Here is a 21,590-nt window from a genome sequence, read left to right as displayed (position 1 = left end):
TGCGTAAACCTCTCAGGAACTCAGCGCCCATCCATTCCAAAAATGAAACTACACCTTGTTAGGAAAATAAGGTTCGTAATTTATAAAAATAGACTCTGTTCTCTTTGGTTGGATAGCTTTCTTATTACATTAGTAGATCACCTTTCAAATGAATACAATTCTTTTCACTTCTTACGTTTCTTTACATTTCACATTACAATTCAATTTAGATGACCCTCCTTCTTTCTGTTAGAGAAATCAATACAATTCAGTTGCTTACAGAAAGATTAATAAACGATTCCCCAGAAGGAACCAGAGTTTACTTCACCCCCGCCGCTTCAATTTCAGATCACTTTTAACATTCACTGTACACAATACTTCTCAAGGGTTGACACGGCTGTTACACTAGGAAAGAATAGGCAAATTAACATCACATTTCACTTCGGCCCCAGTAACATCACCCCCGCTGACCTTTGGGCAGCTTAGTAGGATCTGATTACACTGTCACCTCAGATTGGAGGATGGAAACTACACACTTCCCTATGATGGTGATTGCGCCTATCTCCCCACAACTCCTGGTTTTTTAACCCACAGCCCCTTACGAGTTCCACTCGCTCCTCTCACTCTCCTCGTATTTATCAGGCTTAGTCCTCTACTAGCTTACTCGTATTGTGAAAGTCAAGTTCAGGGAAATACTCTGGCCGGCTTCTAGTTCCCACGGGAATCGCCCGTCACCCCTTTCAAGCACTGCTCCTCCAAGATCCGATTCCACCCTTCTCCCAGCAATGCTCCAGCTTACTTTCGACACTGCCAGAGTTCGTCAGCTTGGATGAGACAGTCTCGGGAACCACCTCACCTCAGAGGTCAAGGGGGTCGGCATGCGATATTTCTCCACAGCGACCAGGTCAAGGGCGGGACATCCGCCGGCGGTGTTATCGAAGCGCGTCACCACTCCTCCCGATCTCCTCACCAGTGCGAGCGCTGTACCTCCTCTGCCTAGGACCGCCCTCACCGAAGTCGCTCGGCTCTCCTTCAGAAGCTCTTCCTCGGCCCCGCCTACACTGGCGTTGGTCCGTCTTCCACCACTACAGTTTCGCGGAAGTTCCAGCCCTCAGATACACCAATGCTGCTTCAGGTGTTTCCGAGTGAGACGGATGATCTCTTCCTCGACCGCTGCCACAGGCTACTCTCCCCTTGACTCAGTAAGTGTGCCTCGTCTGCTGTGGGGGCAGACACAGCGGTTGTAATTTCAGCTCCTCTTCCTTCTTCACGTTAATGCTGTTTCAAAAGGGGCAATTAAGTTCAATGTTGACAGGAGCAACCCAGGGGTGTATGAACCCCCGATGTGATCAAAGAACACCAAGGGAATTTCCGGTGTCTTTGAGGTGAAAGTCCAGGTGCGTAGATGACACTCGGACTCAGTGGGGTTCGGTCGGATCCAAGGGGAGTCACCTCCAAGTAGAACACAGTCGACCACAAGACAAATGGGCCCCTACTGGTGCAACTCTCTCCTCTGTAATTCGCCTCTCTCCACACTGGTCACTGCTACCTCTCTGGTTACAGGCTTACACAAAATTGCCACCTGAGTACGGTCCTTTTATAGGCTGACCCTAGTCCGTTGGACTTGGCAGTTGGTTCCAGAACCTTCCTCAGGCAACTCAATGGGTCAGCTTGGTTAGGATGACCGTTATGTCAGTTGATGGACTCCATTTTAGGTTTCAGGGATCTCACTAAATTTTCAGGTAGACGACTAGGCCTCAAGGGTAAGGTACAACGTCCTACTCAAGGAACACCTAGCCCCACAGACAATGCTGACAACCAAAAATCTGGGTGGACATAAAAGAAAAAGATAATAACACTCGGAGGCCAAAGGGGACAAAATAAATCATAGTTGTGAGAGGACCCCCAAAAGCAGACAGGTCTCACAGTATTGCTCTTGGTAGAGAAGGTCCTAGTGCAGAATATACGCTCCTCATTCTCATTAGTCCTCTGACTGGGTTCAAGGAGGAATTCCCTGTGGTTGTGCCATACACGTTTTCGTGCATTTTTGAGGAGTTTAATGGGATTTCCTCTCTCAATTAAGCGTGACATTAGGCCTGTAGGCTCATCGAAGTAGTCCTCTTTCTTTGAGCAGTTCCGCCTCAACCTGAAGAACTGCCCAAAGGGGAGATTGTCCATGAGGTTGCACTGTTGGTGGCTGGAGTAGCGCAACAGTGTGTTGCGTTCACTGCTCTTTCTAAAAAGACGAGTTTATAGTGTCTGATTCTGCTATTATAGTGATGTCTAAAAAATTTATCGAGGTTCTGTCAAATTCCAGTGAGAATTGAATGTCATTTGAGCGTGCGTTAAGCCGATTATGGAAAGACTTAAGTTGTTCCTCGTTCCACCTCCAAGTGATCAGCACATCATCTATGTAGCAGCGCCACAGTTCCATACACTCAATATAATGATTTCTGTGATTCAGGACATATTTATGTTCATAGAGTCCATGTAAATGAGCGCTAGATTTGGGGTGAAACCAGCCCCCATATCCAGGCCCTTTGTTTGTAGGTAATACTGGCCCTGGAAGAAAAAATAGTTTTTGGTCATGGCGATCGTCAGAAGTTCAATAATGAACTCTGTGGGTACCTTGTGGGGTGCTGGCAGGTTGTTCAATATGGATTCAATGCAAATCAATGCAGAGGTCTGGGGAATGTTCGTATACAATGATGTAATGTCCATTGTAGCCAGTAGGTTGGTTGTGGGGTTATGTGGGGATTCGTCCACCAACTGTATAGTCTGCATAGCGTCTCTAAGGTACGTACTGCCTTTTTCTGCTATCGGGTTGAGGAACACATCTACGTACTTACACAGGTGTTCTAGTAATGAACCACACCCCGAAATTATGGGTCTGCCTGGTGGGTCCTGAATACGCTTGTGTATTTTCAGCAGGGTATAAATGGTAGGCATCCTGGGATGCTTGGTATTGAGGTAGTCGTATTCTTGTTTGTTCAGGTAGCCTTTTTCCAGAGCGTTATCAGTGGTTCTCTCAATAAGGTCACTTATCTCTTTGATAGGGTATATTCTCAGTTTCTTATAGTTGTCTATAACGTCCAACTGTGAGAGAATCTCTTTTTTGTAGTCTTCAAGATTTTGTATAAAAATCGCCCCACCTTTGGGCGGGTTTGATGACTATACTGTTGTTTCTCTTGAGTGTCCCTGAAGCTTGAAGTTCAGCTTTAGTAATGTTGTAGTTAACATATCATCTGTTTGTGAGGGCTTTGTCCACGTCACGCATCACTACCTGTTAGTATGGCAGGATTTTGTGTGGCATTAGGTGTGAAGGGGGATTGAATTTCGATGGTGGTCTAAGTCTACTTCCTGAGAATGTGGGTTGGTAGGGCATCTTTTGGAAGTAGTGTTTAACTCTTATTTTACTGAAGAAATGGTGGAGTTCCACCTTAAAGTTGAAATTGTTGGGTATTGAGGTCAGGACAAAAGACAGGCCTTTTCTAAGATATTTTGCTCTTCGGGCGTGAGGGAGTAGTCTGATAGGTTAACCACTGGGTTTGCAGGTGTGTGTACTACCATCTGTAGTGTTGTCGTCGTGTTTGTATGTCTCCATGTGTCTCTGGTTGGAAATGTGTCTGTCTCCTGGCCCTGCCCTTGCCTCTGTTCCATGTTGGTGTCCTCGTGCCTCTGGTTCTGGCCCAGGGGCATGCCCTCTCTCGCTGTTCCCACCATGGAGTTTCCGCCAAAAAAGGCTGGTCTGAGTAAGTGTATTCAGTGTTGGATGTATTGGTACTGGTGCCTGGGCATTGCGTGTCACCACCTGAGCTGCTTCTTAGGAATGAACCTGAGAAAGTTGTGTACCTTCTGAAACCACTTCTCCCTCTACTGGAAAAACTACCCTGCTGTTCCCTTACGTAGTATCCTTCTTGTAAATAAGGGTAGGTGGTCTTTTTGTCATAGAATTTTATATCTTTGGTCACTTTGTCTAATTTGGTTGTTTGTGCATATAAGTCAAAGTCACAGATTGTTCTTTCCAGCCTTTATAAAGCCTCTTTGGCATTGTTAAGTGCTTTATCATCAATTATTTCTTTCTTCAAATCTGCAGTCTCTTTTACCAGACGGTGAACCTCTTCCACAGCGGTCTCGATTCCAAGCACCATCCTATGCTGGAACAATTATTAGCGACAAAGCTGAAGTTTTCCATAAACTTAGGGTTGTCCACAAATATTGCCGACTCGTTCCTAACTTGTAGTCCTTTCGGTAATACATTGGATTGTAAATTTCTTGCCAACGTGTGGCCATGCAACCTTGTTCTAATCAACTTCTTCTCTAAACGCTCTAGTTTAGATACTTTTTAATTTAGCATGAGGTCAATGCCAGTGGTTGAAACTCCTAGCAAACTTATGTCACCTTAGGCTTGTAGCAGACGGTCTATATAATCGTCAGTGTATGAGAGTGTTTCTCTTTCAGAAATAGTTTAGGTGAATTGCAGTAAAGTCTAACAATTACCAAATTCAAACTAAACAAACATTGAAACTGTGTATGGGTATATAATGATATCTAACTAGCTCCCTTATGCGCACAACCCTGACCACTTCCATTTTCTCAGCAGGTGTGTGATCAAGACACTACACCATTACCCAGGTGGCCCCCACTGTCCTGAAAAAGTTACCCCTTGTGCCCCAACTCGGGTCGAAATGTCAATGCCCATCTACATCTAACCTGGACCACGAGTACCTGACCGTCACGTGCCACACATGAATTGTATTGTGTAACCTAATTACTGGAATGTTTCTGAAATAATCAAATGTGGCCAGGTGGAACTAAGACTGAGAATCACCCATCAGTCTAACCAATGAAGCATTTTCAATCAGTTTTCCTTCACCACATTATATGAATCTTTTTTCACCGTTTTACACAGCAGCTAGAGCACTCTTCTATTCTGCACGTTCCATTGGAGCAACCCCTTCTTTCCTATCCTTCACTGTTAATTACAGTACATAATATACTGTTGCATAAAACTTAACGGAATAAAGGCCTTTGTACAGAAATAAGTTTGTGGTTGTTGTGCGTTAGACAACTATGTGTATTCAATTACTGTGAGCCAACAGAGTTTCAGCTCAGCAAATAATCCATCATAGTAGTAATGTAGGTTGTGATTTAATTCCTTTTTGAAATTAGGTGCAGAACCATTGTCTTCTGTATCAAACCATCCGGTCCTGCGCTTTACCAGTTTTCCCTGCCTCGATTGCTTTCTTAATCTCACCTATACTTATCGGGCTATTGATGGTATTAGATTTCTCCTCACTGATTTTATTTGGAGCACATTGGTCCAACCAGGCCTTTATGACCTCCTCTTGGGAAGTTAGATCTTCTCTGTATACCTTTTCAAAGTGATTTTGAAAAGCCTCTTCTATCTCTGTAGGGCTTTTGAGAACTTCTTCAACAGTCTTCATCTATCTTTCAGATTGCTCAAAAGCTTTAGCAGTAGCAATGGTATCATGTAAATTTAGATTACCTAACACCAAGAGTTGTTTCTGTGTTTTTTTCTCCTGACATTCACTATAATTTGATCCCTGATCATCTCAACAGAGATAACTCCAAAACTGCTGGACATGAGAAGTACTCTAAGCGCAGTCAGAAAATCATCAAAAGATTCAGATTCCCTTTGTGCACGAGTATAAAATGTATACCTATTGAGTGCAATACTAGTTGTAGGTTCAAACCTATATTCCATTCGGACTAATGCTTCATCGAAACTACTTAAATCTTCTTGGACAGTTGGTAAAATTCTAAAAACAGGCTATGTTGTGTAGTTCCTATAAAACCTATACAGGATCTGCGAGTTCGGACAACGTACACTGTAGGACCGGTGTCAGACTGATGCTGAACACCCCAACCGGGTATGTTGGCCTTTCTCTGTCAGCTAGCTCACAGTGCCACTAGAATCTCCTCTTACCAAGGAGAGAATAGTTCTTGGCAACCTTCGAAAATGACAACACGGATCCCACAGGATCGTGAAAAGAGTGACCTATTTTTCGCTCAGTCACTCGTGCTCAGTCAATCGTGCTCACTTAATTTCAGAGAGATACACAGATAAACGGTCTGGACGTTTTTCAATAAGTATTTTAACAGTGGCTATTCTAGTGTAAAATAGATGAGCTGCAACATCCACTAGACAGTAACAGATATAAATGATTAGAAGCACTATGAAAGAAAGTAAAAGGATGATAGACTTCTACCATCTTGCAAGAATCATGAATACATATTAGTATATAAAATACATGACAATTAAAGTGTGTACTCCTACGATGCCTCCCTAACTAGATGTACCTAAGTGTACCTACCATGTGTGTTGGTGTTAAGCCAAGACTTCCTCTAGGAAAAAGTCAACCCCATTACCTGGATTGAGGGACTGTGGTACCCCGTCCTGGTCTTGGGTTGGACAACCCGCAAGGGATGTCAGACCACTGCGAGCTGGAGTATCTGCATGCAGGACCGTCAGCATCTCACGCCAGTGTGTCGGCATGGAAGTCCTGATCTCCTCTCCTTGTCTTATCAAGATGGGATGTATATATACCTATACGTCTCCCCGGGGGTTATACCTCGCTGTACTACTTTGTTGAATTTGGGATGACATTGTGAATGAACCTTGTACATTGATATTATACAGGAGACGTTAGCCCTGCTGTGCTTCCAAGAATCCTCATGCATAATGTATGAGGTTTTTACCAGGGGAAATCCCGCGTTTTGAATACAGTGTTGTATCTAGGTAAAAGGTCAGTCCCTAAGAACTGGTATGTATTTAATGTAGGGGAGAATATATGTAAAGGGTTATGATGTTACCTGAGCCTATATGAGGCTGCCTATATGGAATAAAACACCCACTCCTCATCCGACTGGATGACATAATTCAAATTCTAGACCTGCTACTAGGCTGACTAGGCACTGGTACGCAAATAACTATAGTAAAACAAATAGGCATGCTAAAAATGTTTTAAAAATCCAAAAAAATCTTTAAAATATGGAAAAAAAGAAGTTGCCATTCAAGCAATAGTTCGAATATAGCTCTAATATGTTCGTATGTATAGTTCGAACTACTACAAGAGTCTGAAAGTCATGCCTGTCCATAAAAAGTGTCAATTTGTTTTTGAGTTTAAAATGTAGTTTGTTTGAAAATGCTGAATTTCTTTCAGCCCACAATGAGCCAATTGTTTATGTGTCCTGGCTGGTAGATGCAACATCATTGTTGCCTGTCTTTGCAGATGACGATCCATATAACTCCTCGTAGATTACGTAAATTGAGCACAGATGATATTCTGCACTGCCTGCAGCCGATGCTGGGGAAGCCAGTGCACCGTCCAAGGCCTGGGTCTCAGTGGCGGAGCCGGTATCCATTCCGACAAGAGCCAAGACTGCCTGTGGAGGCTCTATAAATGCTGCCATCAACATTGGAATACGCTGAGGACACTGCAGATCATGGGCCGTTGTCGGGTCCAGTAAAGTATCAACGTCAGATTGCACACATGATGGGAGAGTCAGACAGAGATCCAACACACATTCTTCTCCGCAAAACAGGCATAGGAGGACAAGTAAGATGCAGTCAATCCAGACTGGTCTAAATGACAGGAACCAAGATGCACTTAGTTCTCTCAGGCGAGGTGTGCCCAAATGTTGTACCACGTGATCATGGTATTTACGCTCCTGGAGTGCTTTTTCTATCTCCTTTGTGACGGGGACATCCATTGCATAGCAGCAAAATGACAATCAGGATACCTGCTGTTAGAAACAGGATTAGCAGAACCCCTCAGAAAATGCTTCCGAACACTGAGTGTATAAAGTATGGTATAATGCGGAGAACCATGTCAAAGGTGCTTAATAGTCCTGTACCTATGTTCTTAAATAGGCCATATCAGACATGATAAAGATACGATTTACCATTTCTACGAAATGGAGGGGGGAGTTCATACGTATGAATGCTTGTATCAGATCTGAGGACCTTGTGATCTGGAGATCAAAAGTGTCTCGAGCGGAGGTTAAGGGCACGGTCTTCTGTAGAAGCATGGCTTTCATCCTGCTCAAAATATCAAACCATATTAAAGAAACATTTAGTGAAGACCATAACGGCTCCTCCCTGACTGTTTGGTCGTTGGAAACAATAGTTGCATAAACCAGTGGCTCACTGGTTAGAGGAGGCAGACCTGGAAGCAGAGGTCAGCTCAGGACCAGGGTTCAATTCCCGGCTCGGCGGGGTCTTGAGTGCTAAAATGTCCATGAACTTGACAATTCTCGCTCTGGTGCCTACTCAATTCACGGGTTTGCACTCTGCGACTCTGGGCAATAGCTTGCTTAATCTCCACAACGGCCCCTCGCGGCGGGATGCCTGGCTTTCACCTTGCGGATACCCTGCCAGGGTATCTCACAGGGGAATACCAGGACGGGTTCCCTAAGCAAGCGCCTTGATGCCTTCGGGTGATACGTGCGCTATATAAATCGCAATACATTTACAAAGCGAGTAGTCCTGGAACTCACTGTTACCAGATATGCGATGCTCGGAAGCATCCAACAACAACCTTGATCGTTCACTATCAAGTAACTCATTCAAAAGTAGCTTGAATACTTGAGTAATCACGACTGCCAGGGTACCCCTCAAGTGACAGGACAAGTTTGCTACTGAACCATTACAGGCCCTGTGCAGCATTATATCCTGGCATATGAGAGATCCATTTAAAGTGTTCTCACAGATTGTACCACTAACAAAAACTTCTAGATCCCCACTCCTGCATGGAAATCTGTACAGTAATTCCCAAGATTCCTTGATGAATTCCCTACCTATTTCTTCATATCTGTCTGCCTGCTGCTGTTCTAGGCAATACTGTAATTGGAAGGTTGTGACCGGTAGAGTTATATGGCCATGGATTAACCATTCTGTAGACAGTGATGCCACTGTAAAAGCTAATATGTCCAGGTTTTCAATACGCAGCATTGTATATTTTGCTCCCCTTTGTGCTATTTTTATCTTTTTTTCAGTCAGGTTGTATGCAGAACACAGAGACATACTGTTGGTAAAACGTCAAGGCACATAGCCTGCCCACAAAAGATTGCAGTGTCCAGCTCAATAATATAGTAGAATGCAATTGCGATTGCCCGTGCTGTAGTATTGACAAATCTTGTTCTAATACATCAATAGCATAAGATACAATGTTGCCCATTGAATATATCCTGGAAGTTAATGTAGACATACCATTGTCAACTACGGCTAAAGCTTACTCTAAGTTAATCCGATCTATTTCTCGTAACCTCTCCTCAGCTTCTTGTTGAGAGATTTTTCAGATTTCATTATAGACAGCATAATGGAAACGTTTTTGACGTGGCTTTCTGGGACCTAATAAAAAATCCTGTAAGTCCACATCTTCTGTAAGTAAAGATAAGTGTTGTTTCACCTGTGTGAGTGTTGAGGTTTTTAGCCAATCTAGGCATAACTTCCCAACACTGTATGACGTCACTACCCCTGGATGTTCTCTCTGTACATAGCATGGATCTGGACCGTGTATACTAATCCCTTTGGCTGTACCTTTGAATCTTTCCTGACTTCTATTGAGTCTGTGGGCCAAACCAGCTATCCCTTCTGGGTCTGATTTATTGTATTGCATGATTTCATCTAGCGCAATCCCTTCTTGTGATATATGGTTCCCCTCAGTATGTGATGGTGTTGGAACACGAGGTGTGTTCAAATCCTTTTTCTTGGCTATTTCAAGACCAACCGCCTGATTCATCAAGCTAAATTGCACTCGCAAAGGGCAAGATTCTCAGAATCTTGCCTTTTGCGAGTGCAATTTTTGCATTTGGGATTCATCATCCCAAATGCAAATTTCGCTATTTAAGAATTCGCACATTTGCGAAGAATTGAATTTAAGGAATCTCTATTTGAGATTCCTTAAATGCAATTCATGAAGCATTTTAAAATTGCGAAATGGCAATTTTGGGCCGCTATTTACCGAGAGGTCAGACCTCTCGGTAAATAGCAAAAACCTAGAAAAATGCATTTAAATGCATTTTTCTAAGTTGCATGTTACACACACACATGTCCTTTGGACATGTGTGTGCGCGACACCAATGTAGATTACATTTCAGGGGCGCTACAGGGTGTCCTTTGGACACCCCTGCACCCTTGAAATCGCATCCTTATTTGCGATTAGCTAATTGCTAATCGCAAATAAGGAATAACTCCCCATGCATTCCTATGGGCCTGTAGGCCCATAGGAATGCATGGGGAGTTATTCCTTATTAGCGATTAGCAATTAGCTAATCGCAAATAAGGAACATGTAGGAATCGCAATAATTATTGCAATTCCTACATGAATCCCGTTTTGCAAGTCCTTAATAGCGATTCGTTATGAATCGCTATTAGGGGCTCGCAAAACGGGAGAATGATGAATCAGGCTGCAAGACAGGAAGTTTGTTGCACAGTATCATTCAGAATCATAATCTGCTGAGGAATGAGGCATACTCTAAATAGCGTTTCTGTTTTCTGGACTTGCAAATCTCTAGAACCTCAGACTGATTCTGTGTCTACTGTGTCTTTCCATAAGTCAAAACCTTGTTCAGACAACTGGGTAATGCTGGAAGCAGAGTAAATCTGTTTGGTGTTTGTCAACATAGTTTTCTGTGCTGATGTTGGTGCAACCTTATAATAATATGTGGCTGGGTCAGACATGTTAAACCATGAAAAATATGGAAATTGTTGTGCAAATGTTTTTGAACTTCTCCTTAGAGGTGTTGGGCAATGTTCCCACTGGTAATATATGAAAATAATTCTCGGATTAGCAGATTTGTGCAAATAATGATGACCATGATGCTGATAGCAATACATTGCGTCAAAATCGATGTGTCTTTCAACATTTCATTAGTAGAAAAGGCAGCAGATTGTTCTAAATCAGACAACATGTTCTTCACAGTTTCATAATCCCAATCATCGGCACATGTACTGGAGGTAATAATATCTTTTAAGGATATTTTAAATAAATGTGGTATTTTTAAAAGTTTGCTTGGACCAAATATATCATAATCAAGCTTGTCCACACAATACTATCAGGTATAGGAACTGCTGTAATGTTCACTGATGACAAATCTCTTTGTTCACAATGTGATGAAATGTGAGTTTTCAAAATTAGATTCAATTTTTGTGCTGCAGAGCTTTGTCTAAGATAAATTCCATTAAAAAGCATGCTAAAAACAGTTACTATTCCTATCCAGCAAAGGAAGAAAAGTATCCAGTGATTCCCCAAAGTTCTAGCCACGGTGATACCAGGTATGTCTTTTTAAGGAAGAGGAAGCAGTCTTTGGTTTGCTGCTGACGAGTTTTTTGGGCTGGCATCGCTTCAGGTTCGCTTGGATCCAATGAAAAGGTATTGAAGTCGATGAAATAGCCAGATGCAGTTCGATCTATTTTTGGTAGTTCCTTCATTTTGGTTTAGAATTTCAGTTTGAACTTAATTTTGAAGCTGAACGAGTTCCACAACATTATTGCATAGGCCATCATTCCATCCTGGGGAATCTTCAAACGTGATGAGTCTTTCTGTTTGAACTTCCCGTATAGTAGCGAGAGGAGGGCGTTGGCTACTCAGTAGTCCACAAGGCCTACTTTTCAGTATCGCCCACATAGTGTGGTTTTATCAGGTCAATGGAGACAAATCTTTTCTCCTTTTTTCTGGCAAGAGTTGGCAGAAGGACAGTTCTCACTCCTTCAACTGCCAGAACAGGCACAGGCTTTCTGTATGATGGCACACATTTTTATTTGTCCACTATTTTTTCTCTGACCAGATCTCCCACTTTAGTGACCCAGATAGGTCTTGCTGTGACTGACTTGACTTCCCCAGTGGCGGTCCGCTTTACCTGGATATTGCTTTGCAGTGCCCTGGATTCATTCAGATCTGGTAAAACAGCCAAACGTTTATGGATGTCAAAACATTTTTCATCCGCCACTGTGCCTTCACAATCAAGACCGGGTACCCACATTCTCGTCCCAAAAAGGACCTCATAAGGAATGACACCCCCCTAGGGAACTTCTTGGCATGTTGTTTAATGCTCTTTGTACTCCATATAAATGTTTGACCCAATCCTAATAGCTGTTAAAGATTGCCTTAAGTCCAGTTTTTTCATTGAAGTGTTTAAATGTCTGTAATCCAAAACTAGAGGATATGAGTTGTCAGGTTTCATTAAGGGAAACAAAAGATTATTCATTTGAAAGGTGCATGTTTCAATCACTCCTTGGTATTCAGGTTGATCTAAGATATCCCTGACCTGTTTTTAGCTTCTTGCTTTATTACATACTGTCTCTGTGGAGTCGGAGTAGTTTTTGATGCTATTATGTGGTGGGTTGATTCCTCATCCCATCCAACATGGTTTCGATATAATGCAGGTGCAAGGGCCATGGCCCATTCCCATGCATATGTGTGTTTTAGATACTTGGGAACAGGGTCGGAAAAGGCTGTCAAAATGACTGTTTCCCCCCCAGGGCAATCCGTAACAAATGCTGGCGGCCAATCTTGTTCAGCTAAAAGAATGTCATAGCCAAACGTCAAGTTCTCCAAAAAGAGACTTCTAACTTTCCTGGACTGTCCCCTTCCGTCTGGAGTGTTATCTCATATAACTTATGTCGGATGCTTACCCTAGTATCAGGTGTTTCCACCGTGATAAAATCATTCAAGTCCACTGTGAACAGAAATTCCATCGGTTCTGGCGAGCTATTGTTACTTCTGCCGCACTGTCTAGCATCGTCAGATCCCATACCCCGTTCAGTAGTTGGGTCCTCAGAATTCTGGGCATGTCTGAACTTTAGACCTGCAACTTTCTTGTTTTTGAACTGAGGTTTGGTTTAGGTTTTTCTTCTTTTTTGGAAGTGTAATCTGGAGCTTGTTGCTTGTCTCTGGACTTTGTACGCTCTTCTTGTCTGTCTGACCATCCTTCCCTCTTGGAGTTTTTCATTAAATCCTGAAAGGAATGAGAGGAACGTGCATCAGTATCAACTGTCGGGTTTTCTAATATTGTCTCTATTCCTAAGGTTATACCTCCTTTTGGAGGGCTCCTGACGAGGAGACCTACCACTGGATTGAGATCTATTTTCTTTATTCTTTTGTTTTTTGTTATTGTCACACTTCTTGTTAGAAGAAGCAGGTCCCCGCTTGAAGATGTCCTTTTCCGGACCACCCATCAGCTGTGGATTTACTGCTTTACCCCCCAAACTGTCTTCGCCTAATTCTGAATATGAGGTCTCAATTACTTTGGGTAATTCATGCTCCTGTTGTAAAAGACTGAACTCCCTAAGGCGTTGACAGATTGCCACAGATGCTGATTCCCCCTTAATATTTACTAATATTATAGCTGATACCTGAGAAAAAGTAATTCCATCCCTATGTTTAGGGCAGGTTCTACTCCGTACTCATTCTTTAATTGTATTAATACATCTTGTATTACTGCTATGAATGACAGGATACCATGAGTCCTGGTAAATATGGCTGCGGAAACTGTACCCCAAGAGGTACAATCCTCTATTTGTGGTGTTAGGCCCATGGGCAAGCAGATTATTAACATTCTGTGTATTTCAAATGGGCTTGCATTCTGGAACACTGCTTCTAGCTGGGTTATTTTTTGAGCTATCCAGAATGGCATTTGTTCACGTTTTGCAGACATTTTACCCTTTACTGCTTGTAACATTTGCGGTGTGGTCTTAGTTGTTGACCTGTTAGTGTAACCGTTGCTGGCTGAACCGTGTTTTACAAGCTAAAGGTGATCAACCTATTCCTTGGTCTAAAAGGGAGGAATTTCTAACTAATATGAAAGCAATTGATGGGGACAGAATGGGGAATGAAGGGAAAAAATATATTGCTACACTGTTTAGGTTCAGACGGTCAGGCTGTATTTAGAACTTTACCAACTGTCCTAGAAGATTTAAGTAGTTTTGATGAGGCATTAGCCCGTATAGAATATAGGTTTACACCTACAACAAGTATTGCACTCAATAGGTATGCATTTTATACTCATGCACAAAGGGAATCTGAACCTTTTGATGATTTTCAGACTGCGCTTAGAGCACTTGGCATTTCCTGCAATTTTGAAGTTATATCTTATGAGATGATCAGGGATCAAATTATAGTGAATGTCAAGAGTAAAAAAACACAGGAACAACTCTCAGTATTAGGTAATCCACATTTACATGATACCATTGCTACTGCCAAAGCTTTTGAGCAATCTGTAACATGTATGAAGCCTGTTGAAGAAGTTAGATCTAAAAATGAGAAGAGTGTAGAAGATGTGTGTGTGGTGAATACTTCTCGCAAGTTTCTTCAAGCATGGAAGGAAATTGACAAAAATAAAGTTTGCTAGAGATGTGGTAGTCTCAGCCATGTGGCATCATTCCCACACTTCGCCACTGTAGGTAAAGAATGAATTAAGTGTGGAAGGGTTGGTCATTTTGCTTGTGTATGCAAAGGCGATAAAAATAAAATACTTAACAGAGGAAACATGTTTCCCATGAGAACTAATGAAGTGTCATGTGTGAGATGTGTGTGTGACCAAGATTGTGTATCCACGAAAGAAACTAGGTTTGTTTTGTCTGTTGATGAAATCTGTGCAGCAGAAGGTGAAATTAGATAAAGATTTGGGGGCAGATTTACAATAACTGGCGCATCCCTAGGGATGCGCCAGTTATTGTGCTCCCGCAGCTCCGCCACCCAGGGTGCGCCGCATTTACAATGCGGCGCACCATGGGGCAAAAATGGCACAGATGCGTGACGCATCTGTGCCGTAAAGGTGGCGCATTGCTGGAGTTGCGTCGCCCTATCTGTCCAATGCTGCGTGAAGCCTTACGCCTGCTTCAAGCAGGCGCAGGGTTTTGACGCAGCATTGGCCTAAAAGTGACTGAGTGAAATCTTCAAGTTCAAGTTTGAAATTTGTATAGCGCCCTATATACCCAGAGGGTCTCAAGGCGCTTGGGGGAAGGGGAAGTTTATTTGTCGAATATCCAAGTTTTTAGTTGTTTTCTGAAGGTGAGGTGGTTCTGGGTAAGGCGGAGATGGGTGGGGAGAGAGTTTCAGGTTTTGGCCGCTAAGTAGGAGAAGGATCTTCCTCCCATGGTGGATTTATGGATGCGTGGGATTGCGGCGAGGGCTTGTGTGGATGATCGCAGTTGGCAGGGGGGGGTGTAAAAGTAAAGGCGTGTGTTGAGGCAGTCGGGTCCTAGGTCGTAGAGGGCTTTGTGTGCGTGGGTAAGGAGGCGGAACGTTATTCTCTTGTTGACGGGAAGCCAGTGGAGGTCTTTCAGGTGCCCGGAGATGTGAGCTCGGCGGGGGAGGTCCAGTATAAGTCTGGCTGAGGCGTTTTGGATGCGTTGGAGTTTTTCTGGAGTTTGGCGGTGGTTCCGGCGCAGAGGGTGTTTCCGTAGTCCAGTCGGCTGGTAACCAGTGCGTGGGTGACCATTTTTCTTGTTTCGGTGGGGATCCAGCGGAAGATGTTTTTAAGCATGCGTAGGATGTTGAAGCAAGATGAGGTGACGGCGTTGACTTGTCTGGTCATTGAGAGGGAGGAGTCTAGGATGAAACCCAGGTTGCGTGCGTGGTCAGCAGGTGTGGGTGCAATTCCCAGGGCCGGTGGCCACCAAGAATCGTCCCAGGCGGAGGGGGATGAGCCTAAGATGAGGACTTCAGTTTTGTCCGAGTTCAGTTTTAGACAGCTGTCTTTCATCCATTCGGCTACTTCTTTCATTCCTTCACCACATGTGGCGCAGGGCTTTACAACGTGACGCATCTGCCTAGATGCGTCACGTTGTAAATCGGTCACAGGGATGCGCCACGTTTATGCCGCCGTTGCGTGACGCAAACGTGGAGCAAGTCTAACATAAATCTGCCCCTTTGAACTTATGGCCGACTCATGGTCACCATGGTCAATTATTACCTAAAAATATTTCAATGAGAAATTTAGTGGATCCTTGACCCACTGAGATTTGTGTTTCCTTGGATGTCATACCACAGAGTTTTAATGGTTCTTTAATAGATCCTATGGGTTACGTAGTTTCTGGTGTCTCCTTCAAAGGGAGGACTGCTTTCATCAAATTGTATGTGGCAAAGAAAGGGGTCAATGTACTAGGGTAGAGAGATCAGTGGAAGTCGGAAAAAATGCTCAACCCTCGTAGCAAAGAACCTGTTTTAGTAACTGGGGGCAACACAAGTGGAAAGGAGATTGAAGATAAATTTCCTGAAGTTTTTTCTGATAAGTTGGGAAAACTGAAGGGTTTTACTCATTAAACAAGGAGCATGTCCAGATAAACAAAAGCTCAGGACTGTTCCTGTCAATGGGAGAAATGAGTTGGGTGGTGCTCTTAAGGAGATGTTGGAAGGAGGTAGTATGGAGGAAGTGGAATCGTCAGAGTGGGTTTCTCTGATCGTTTTAGCACACAAAGTGGACAAATCTTTTGAGGTTATGCATTGATGTACCCAAAACTGGACGCTGTCACAATTGAGGTGGGCCTTCTCAGGGCTGACCGCACCAAAACTACTGAGAAGGTCAAGAACCTGGAGGTTAAAACGACGAGCCTCCTCGAGGATGTCTCTGAGCTCCAGAAGGAAGTGCGCTACCTTAAGGCGGCCCGACACTAAGTTGATCGTAAGCGAGTATGAGGGTCGGGCACGCCGCAACAATGTCCACATTTTGGGGGTTCCGGAGAAATCAGAAGGGGCGACCCCAGAACTCTTTGTCGAGGATCTCATCCTGAACCATCTCAAGCCGAAGGGCCTCAGTAATTTCTTTACAGTGGAGAGGGCACACAGGATTACCGGAGGCCGCCCGAAGGTTGGGGCACCTCCGCGTACCATCATTGCCCGGGTCCTGAACTTTTGCGACCGGGACACCATTTTGCAATCGGCGAGGTCCACTGGGCCGTTGGCCTATGAGAACGCTTCGCTGTTGTTTTTTCCGGACTTCACTCAGATGGTTCAGAGACAGCGACAAGGCTTTATGTCCGTAAAGTTGCGGTTGAGAGACAGGGATGTGAAGTACTCTATGCTGTATCCCGCACTATTGAGGATCGAACATGATGGAAAGACTTGGTTCTTCGATAACCCTGAGGGGGCCGTGGACTGGTTGGACCGAATGGAAGGATCGGACTCTGGGGCTCAGGCCCGAATGGACAGCAAAGAATAGAGCTCCGCTTGGAACTGTAAGCCGCACTCATCCTATCACTGGCGCAGGGGGTCTGGTCGGGGCTGTTTGTTCTTTCTCCCCCTGGACTATTTTTTGCTCAAGACTCTTTTTATGTGATCATTCCAGTTTGGGGGGGACTACGGTTGGTTTGGGGTGGTGGGGGCGGGCGGCCTGTTGTAAGGTCCTCCTCAGTTTTTCTACTTTTAGATACTTGTTAGTGGGGGTGACAGGCACACTGCGAGTTGGGGATGTGCATTTGCTACATGCAGGGGTGCAGGGTGGGAGGCTGGGGGTTTAGCTGTTGGGGATTTTTATGTGTTGATTTGTTTGTTGTAAGTGACCAGGGATTGCTAAGGGTGCCTTTGGATCTCCTGTTCTTTCTTGGAAGGATGCATGACTTCCGCTAGGCAGGGCCTGGGGTTCTCCATCCTAAGCTGGAATGTGAATGGATTGGGTGATAAGATAAAACGCACTATGGTGAGTCAGTTCATTAGACGGGACATGCCGGATGTCGTTTTGCTGCAGGAAATGCATCTAATGGGGAAGCGATGTATGGCGCTGCACAGGGGAGGGTATAAGCTTATTGCTCATGCTGGTTTTACTTCTGGTTCGAGGGGAGTGGGAATCTTAGTGAAGAACTCCTTTCCCTTCACGATCCGACCGACCTGGTCTGACAATCGTGGTCGCTATATAGGCATATCGGTTCTCTGGGAGGGTAGGACGATTACGTTTGTGTCTATTTATGTCCCCCCGGCGTTGCAGGCTGATATGTTTTGTGACTTAGGTCGGATGTTTTTCACACTGCCCGTTGGCATTATGGTGATGGGCGGGGACTTTAATGCAGTCTTGGATGGCGAACTAGATAGGCGCCCCTCCCGTGTGTTGTTGCCCTCTCGTAGGTGGCTATCCGACTTTATTTCTACGTCAGGGTTGTTAGATGCTTGGCGTCTCAGACACCCGAGTGCCACTGAGTATACACATGCCTCTGCGGCACACCATTCCCTCTCTAGAATTGATCATGTGCTTTTGCCGGCGGCCCAGGCGACCTTAGTTAGTGAAGTGGCCCACCTGGCGAGGGGGGTTTCTGACCACTCGCCGATCTGGCTTCGGCTGTGTTTGGGGCAGGGCGATATTGGTAGAATAGCTCCCATAAGTGCGTGGCGTCTGAAAGACCCTGTGGTGAAAAATGAACTTATGCGGGTCACAGATAGTTTTTTCCGCAAAAACGAAGGTTCGGTCACATCGAGGTGTTCCCTCTGGGAAGCGTACAAGACTGTAATAATAGGGGAGGCACTCTCCCTTGTATCCGGACAGAAGAAGAAGAGGAGGGAGGAATTGGATAGAGTGGAGGCGGAGCTTGTGGCCTTGGAAATCGCAGCTTCCTCCGGGAGTGACCCTGGGGCGAGCCATCGCCTCGGGCTGCTCCGGGATGAATACAAGTCAATGACACGTGACGGTGCGAAGGCGCAGCATGCCTCAACACAGAGCAGGATCTATGAGCATGGTGATAAGGCGGGGAAGTTTATCGCCTGGTTGGAAAAGGGTGACTGGGGGTCTCGTTTGGTGCCAGAACTGAACGTGGGTTCCGCGGTTACGTCGGATCCTCAGGCGATAGTTCAGGAATTTGCGCGATATTATGAGGAGGTGTACACAGTGGCTGGAACGTTTACTGAGGTCAACAACGTAGACATGATTCGTGATATACCGATGCCTGCCTTGTCGGACGACCATAGGAAATTGCTAGACTCCGCCCTCACCAGCGATGAGGTGGCAATGGCTATAAGGGGGTCCACTCTGGTAAGGCTTCAGGCCCCAATGGCCTTCCCATCGAGTTATTTAAGCCACATGCAGACCGATTGGCCCCGTATCTGAAGGATATGTACATGGAAAGCCGGGATCGGGGGGTGCTGACCTATGACCAGCAAGTTGCCAACATTGTAGTAATTTATAAGGAGGGTAAGCCCAGACTAGACTGCTCTTCGTACCGCCCTATTTCTTTGTTGAACGCGGAGCCCAAGATCTTGGCCAAACTGCTAGCCACCCGTTTGGTGAAAGTTATCTTGACCTTGATCCATCCAGATCAGTCCGGTTTTATGCCTCGGCGTAACACCGAACTTAATCTCCGTTGGTTGCATGGTGTGGTGGCGGGCGCGTCTCACATCCATGAACCAGCAGTTTTGTTGTCTTTTGATGCTACTATGGCTTTTGACCGGGTGGAGTGGCCCTACCTTTTTGCGGATCCCAAGGTGCGCTTCTGGTTGAACCTTTTACGCCCCTTAGCTATACTCTGGTCAGATGTTGCGCGGTGGAAGACGCTCCCACTCTTCCTCTTGGGCCGGGCCGTCCTTTTCAAAATGATGGCTCTCCCGCGATTCCTATATTCACTGCAGAACTCCTTCAACCCTGTACCGCAGTCGTACTTCAGCGAGATTGAGTCTCTACAGCGTAGCCTTCTGTGGGAGGGGAGGCCGCGCATTGCTCTGTCGAAATTGATGCTGCCATGGTACGACAGAGGCATCGGTTTGCCCAATATTTGGAAATACTATTGGGCGTTTCAGTTGGCCCCCATAAACCATGCTATATGCGGCTCGCTGGTAGACCCCGGATATGCGATGGCCCGCGGTTAAGTGCCGGGGGGAGAGCACACCCGTGCTATATATGCGAAGCATGGTCGGTTCCCGTTGGTGGGGCCTCCCTCGATCTCTACAAGAGTATGGCATGAGGCCAACAGTGATTTCAAATGGGCTGGTCACTTGACATTGGCTACTCCCCTGTGGAGTTCTGAGATGTTCTGGATGCTCTGGAAAACTAAAGGGTTTGATCGTTGGGACCTGATTGGTGTAACGCAGGTTCGTGATATATGGGGTAAAGATAGGGTGCTGACATTTGAGGAACTGCAGGCTAAGTATCAGCTGAATGAGACAGAACGGTTTAGATACCTTCAGATCAGTCATGCTTTGAGCGCCGTTGTCCCCAGAGGTGAGACGCCTCCAGTGGCCTCCCCACTGGAGGATTGCTTGCTCGATGGTCTAGTACCCACTAGGGCGATCTCCTTAACGTATAGCAAGTTGATCAACCATACCGAGGACCCCTTGGTGTTGTTGCGTAGACAGTGGGTTGCTGACGGCTTTGTTCTTGACGACGAGGACTGGAGGAAGGCAGTGGCGTCCCCCAAGGAAGTAGCGGTCCCTATGATTCTCCATTTGGTTCAACTTAGGATTTTGCATCGCTCCTATGTCATGGGTCCGGAATTGCAGAGGATGGGCTTGACTGGGTCTGCTGACTGCCGAAGAGGGTGTGGGCTGCCTGGAACATTCCTGCATATATTGTGGGAGTGCGAGAGGGTTTGTGACTTCTGGACCAAGATACATACAAAAATGAGTGAAGTATGGGGAGTGAGGGTCGAGCTGGAGGCCAGGAGATGCTTGTTGAATGTGTGGGAGCCTATGGACCTGCCGAGCCATGGTAAGGTCTGGGTGGCTCTCGCGTGTGTGATTGCTAAACGTAATATAGCGCAGCCCTGGGGTGCCTCTCGGGCACCTCGGGTAAGGAAATGGATGGAAGATCTTGACTGGTGTATGTTTCGTGAGAAGTCAGTGTATGTATCCAGGGGGCGACCCCACAAATGGGTCTAGATCTGGGGTACCTGGAATGCCTATCGTGGTGATATCTGTGAGCCTGTATAACCAGAGGGAAATGGAGGTACTTAAGAACAGGTCACCCTCCTAAAGCGTCAATTGAAAAAAGTGAGCCCAAGATCTGGGTTCGGAGACCAGTCGTGTGTTGTGGCTAATCAACAACCAAACCGTTTAGAGAGGGTCCAAGGGACATTTAATTTAAAGACCCCTACCTGATTATTATCCCTAGCTACTTACATATGTATAACACAAAAAACAGGGGGGTCTAACAGCTTAGTTATGTGGCTGCACTGTCAATCCGAGTTAACAGAATCTCGGGGTGGATAAGTCACATCAAGACAGCTTATTTCAAAACAAGGTGAACACTATATGTATAGGAAAGACCAACACGGTACAGATCCTTCATACATGGTTGACAAATCCAAAACAATTAGCAAAGGGTTACCATCAAATTGACTCAATGATCAGTCCTATCATATGGCCAAACCCTGGTGCAAATCAGGCTAGTCCCCTGATCATTGGGACTTCAAGCGCCGCACCATTGGTTGCTGGTCAAGGAATTGGTCCACCCATACAAACAGACCAACAATGATGGCTGATCTTTGATGGTGAAGTGAGAAACCGTGCAACAGAAAAAATAGTGACTTTAAAATCAGGATGGAGTGTACTCCTATTTTTAACTTTATTCTACGGACGAACCACACCTCCTAATTAAAAACATAGAACAGTGCAAAAAAGGACAGTCAACAAATATCTGTCTATTAACGGGCCAACATGTTTCTGCCT

The sequence above is a fragment of the Lissotriton vulgaris genome, chromosome 7 (genome assembly GCF_964263255.1).
Source record: "Lissotriton vulgaris chromosome 7, aLisVul1.2, whole genome shotgun sequence".
NCBI classification, from domain to species: domain Eukaryota; kingdom Metazoa; phylum Chordata; class Amphibia; order Caudata; family Salamandridae; genus Lissotriton; species Lissotriton vulgaris.
The sequence above is the reverse complement of the archived record's forward strand: the minus strand, read 5'-3'. Positions refer to the sequence as shown.